Below are 4,865 nucleotides of genomic sequence, written 5' to 3'. Positions count from 1 at the left end.
TGGTTGGACATTCACACCTTCGTACAGCGGAACACCTCCGCTCCCTCTTTTGATGGTGTATGTTCGGGCATTCAAACCTTTTCTTACCCGCTTTTTCCAAACTATGGTCGGCTATTCACAGCTTCCTCTCCACCCACCATACTTGTATACTCATCCGAAGACCTCTCCTCCCGCTTTTGTTAATATATTTGAACTTTAGTTTGACATTCAAACCTTCTTGCAGCTGAACCACCTCCGCTCCCTGTTTTGATCATATATGGTCTGGCTACTACCTTTTCTTACCCGTTTGTGAGTAATTATGGCTGGACATTCACACCTACTTGCAGTCGAACACAACCTCTCTCGCTTTTGATGATGTATGGACCGGCATTTTTACCTTTTCTAACACATTTTTCAGCAATTATGGTCGGAGATTCACACCTACTCACAGCCGAACAACTCCGCTCCCGCTTTTGATGATGTATAGTCGGGCATTCTCACCCTTTCTCATCAGCTTTTTGCAAATTATGATCTGACATTCACACCTACTTGCAGTCGAACAGCTCTGCTCCCGCTTTTGATTATGTTTGGTTGGATATTCGAACCTTTTCTTAACTTCTTTTTACATATTTTGGTTGGACGTTCACACCTTCTTGTAGCCGAACACTTCCACTCCTGCTTTTGATGATGTATGGTTGGGCATTCACACCTTTTTTTTGCCCATTTTTCAGGAATTATGGGTGGACATTCACACCTTGCAGCTGAACACCTCCTATCCCACTTATGATCATGTGCGGTTTGATTTTCGAAAAGTTTCTTTCATGTTTTCTAGCAATTATTGATGGACATGTAGACCTTCTTGCAGCAGAACACCTCCGCTCCCGCTTTTGATCATACATTGTCAGGCATTCGCACCTTGTCTTACCCACTTTTTACAAACTTTAGTCGAACAGTCACACCTTTTTGCAGCCGAACACCACCTCTCCCGCTTTTGATGATGTATGGTCCAGCATTCTTACCTTTTCTAACACATTCTTCAGCAATTATGGTCGGACATTCACACCTACTCAGAGCCGAACACCTCCGCTCCCGCATTTGATGGTGTATAGTCGGGCATTCTCACCCTTTCTCATCAGCTTTTTACAAATTATGATCTGACATTCACACCTGCTTTTGATAATGTATTGTTAGGCATTCGCACCTTTTTTTTTACCCATTTTTCATGAATTATGGGTGGACATTCACACCTTCTTGCAGCCGAACACCTCCTCTACCGCTTATGATCATGTGCGGTTTGATATTCGAAAATTTACTTTCTTGTTTTAAAGCAATTATTGATGGACATTCAAACCTTCTTTTTGATGGTGTATAGTCGGGCTTTCGAGCCTTTTCTTCCCGGTTTTTACAAACCATGGTCGGACTTTCACACCTTCTTGTAGCCGAACAACTCCGCTCCCGCTATTGATTGTGTACAGTCGGGTATTTTAACCTTTTCTTACCCGCTTTTTACCAACTATGGTCGGACATTCACACCGTCTTACAGCGGAACACCTCTGCTCCCGCTTTTGATGGTGTATAGTCGGGCATTCTAACCTTTTCTTACCCGCTTTTTACAAACTATGGTGGGACATTCAAACCTTCTTGTATCCGAAAACCTCCGCTCTCTCTTTTGATCATACATTGTCGGACATTCGCACCTTTTCTTACCCGCTTTTTACAAACCATGGTCGGACTATCACATCTTCTTGTAGCCGAACACATCCGCTCCCGCTATTGATTGTGTACAGTCGGGTATTTTAACCTTTTCTTACCCGCTTTTTACCAAGTATGGTCGGACATTCACACCTTCGTACAGCGGAACACCCACTTGCATCCGAAGACCTCCGCCCCAAATTTTGTTGATATTTAGTCGGACATTCGCACCTTACCCGCTTTTGGAAAACTATGGCCTTCTTGCAGCCAAACACCTCTGATCTCGCTTTTGATGATATAAGGTTGGGCATTCAGACCTTGCTTCACCTGCTTTTCACCAAATATAGTCGGACATTCACACCTTCTTGCAGCCGAACACTTCCGCTTTTAGTGTTCTATGAGGCATTCACATTTTTTTTCACCGTATTTTATAGATTATGGTTGGAAATTCTCACCCACTCTCATCCGAAGACCTCTCCTCCCGCTTTTGTTAATATATAGTCGGGCATTCGAACCTTTTCTTACCCGCTTTTTACAAATTATAGTCGAACATTCACACCTACTTGCAGCTGAATACTTCCGCTCCACCTTGTAGGTATGTATGGTTGGCATTTGCACCTCTTTTTATACTGATTGCTGAAGATTAAGTTGTACTTTCTCAAACTACAACTTTTTTTTATTTGTTGAAACTTGATTTGAAGTGGATAAATAAGGAGGACAAACAGTTTTAAGTCAGGCTGATAGAAGGAATTAATTTTATAGCAAAATCTGTACTTCATCATATGTCGAGAGATGCTTATTGCTGAAGAAGTTCTTTCTCATTCTACAAAGTACAACGTTGTTTATCGTTGAAACTTGATTAGACATGAATAAATATGAAGGACAAAGCAGTCTTAACTTGGTTTGAGTTAATGAATTCGTTTTATAGGAGAATCCGAATTCGTGCATAACTCATAAAATAGAGCTTATTTTCGGATTCCTGAAGAATGATTCTGGTTCTTTCTAATAATACAAAGTTTGTTGTTTATTGTTGAAACTTCATCAGAAGTGAAGAAATAAATGAATGCCTATCAACAAATTGACCTTCTGTTGACCTTCGGGGAGGTGAGTATCTTCACTAGACTCACCTGTCTGCTCTTCCTCCTCATTTAGCGTAGCTCCACCCTCTGCCTGTGAATTCTCACAGACTTCAACACTGAGTGGTGAGGCCTCTACAGGCCCCTCCCCTTTTTGCTCCTCACTTCCAATCCAAGCTTTTGGCGGGAAGTTTGAATTTATTGGGTCAACCTCTTCACTTTGTTCACCAACTGCCACCTTTGGTCCTTCTCTTTGTTGGCTTGACTGTGGCTTTACCGTCTTTAATTTGTTGGCAAAAGATTTAGGGCAATCTCTGAAGAGGTGATTTAATTCTCCACAGAGATTACATTTCCTGCCATTTGGACACTCTCCAAAAGTTTGCCCAATTTCTCTGCTCTTCCCACATAACACCTTGGTACAAGCCTCAACCAGGTGCCCATGCTCACCACACTTGCGGCAGAACTTGGGCTGCCCCTGGTAGTGGATGTAACCTCGGTTTTCAAGGTGGCCAGAGTGTCGCCCACCCGCTGCACTGAGCACTCTTCAGCCCTTTTAAATGGTATAACTTTGCACTCCCGCACGCTCCAGCAAGCACCATTCAAGCAACAACTTTGCACTCCAGCTTCGAACATCGGCACAGTCGCAACAAGTAAGGCGACTCTACTCAGAGAAGTCACTCTGCACAGTAACAAGATTTCTTTTGCACAGACAGAAAGGGCTTCACCCGCAAAGGTAAAGCCTGCCAAAAATAGAAACAACTCATTAGTGCTGCTCTCCACAGAAATCTTTAGTAAAAGGCGAAAGACTTGTACGTTATGAAGAGAAACCAGAGTACGATTATCCGTCACTGCGGGAGCAGGGCATCAGGCTTGTTGGCATAGCCACCTTCCCCATGGTGAGCTTTGCTTGGTTGAGACGCTTGCCCCCCCCCCCCCTTGCTCCTCGGCTGACCAAGTAGGAACAATCGGGCCCTATTCGATGGCTGCCTTGTCTTTTACTCTGTGCAAAAGACAAGGCAGCAACAAAAACACCACGAGAATCCCGTATTGAGGCTTTGTTCTGACCGCTCATTCGGGGTCGCATTTCTTTCAAGCAATTCTCCTGGTTAGCCCACACTCGGCTCGCTCCCATAGCCGTGTTAAAGTCTACTTCGCATTCACTCTCTTTTCCCATCAGACTCTTGGGATTTTATCTATAAAATGAATTCCTTCACTCAAACTATGTGAAAACTGCTTTGTCCTTAATATTTACCATGTCTAGAAAGATTTAAACAAAAAAAACAACGTTGTACTTTGCAGTAAAAGAAAGAGCAAATCTAAAGTTTCAGGAATCCGAGAATAAGCTTACTTTCATGAGTTCTTCACGATTTCGGATTTTGCTATAAAATGAATTCCTTCACTCAAACTAAATTAAAACTGCTAAACCGCTAATCTGTTATATGTAAGGCAGATGTCAAATTCACCGAAATAGGATCAAAGGGTATTCGGCCAATCGAGATGTAGCAACTTCGGTAAAAGAGTATAAGTTGAAGAGTTTGTGAATAAAGGTGTGCGCACACATAGTGTGCTGTACGAAAATAGGCAGGGAGCAATGCCGGCTGGGGTATATGTTCTTGTATGTTGTCTGACTGTTTGATTTGAATGTGTTGTGTAAGTGTCCTGTTGAATGTTACATGTTTGGGCTTTGACACGCTTCACTGTGGTTGTTAACTGTGTGGTGTGTCCTGAAATGTTATATGTTTGGGCTGTGTGACATGCTTAATGCTTGTCAGTAGCTACCCACTTATTCATATACTATCAAAGTATGTCCGGACTTCTTATGTTGTCAGTTCCCATCAAAAGCGGAAGCGGAGGTCTTCGGATGCAAGTGGGTGTGAATATCCCACCATACAAGTATGGTGGAGAGGAAGCTGTGAATGGCCGACCATAGTAAAAGGCGGGTGAGAGAAGGTGCGAATGCCTAACCATACATCATCAAAAAAGGGAGCGGAGGTGTTCCGCTGTAAGACGGTGTGAATGTCCGACCATAGATGGTAAAAAGCGGGTAAGAAAAGGTTAAATTACCCAACTGTACACAATCAAAAGAGGGAGCGGAGTTGTTCAGCTAAGAGAAGGTGT

At 43.0% G+C, this 4,865-nt stretch overlaps 1 non-coding gene across 1 annotated transcript; it reads right to left on the bottom strand.

Annotated features, from left to right (window-relative positions):
* Positions 1-3,469: 3,469 nt before the first annotated feature.
* Positions 3,470-3,583, bottom strand: LOC140274274 (U5 spliceosomal RNA). Its single transcript, XR_011908243.1, has one exon. It is a non-coding gene; the product is annotated as a U5 spliceosomal RNA (small nuclear RNA).
* Between the last annotated feature and the right edge of the window lie 1,282 nt (positions 3,584-4,865).

The sequence above is a fragment of the Leuresthes tenuis genome, unplaced genomic scaffold (assembly GCF_036924035.1).
Source record: "Leuresthes tenuis unplaced genomic scaffold, fLeuTen1.0.hap1 SCAF_17, whole genome shotgun sequence".
Taxonomy (NCBI): domain Eukaryota; kingdom Metazoa; phylum Chordata; class Actinopteri; order Atheriniformes; family Atherinopsidae; genus Leuresthes; species Leuresthes tenuis.
The sequence above is the reverse complement of the archived record's forward strand: the minus strand, read 5'-3'. Positions and strand labels throughout refer to the sequence as shown.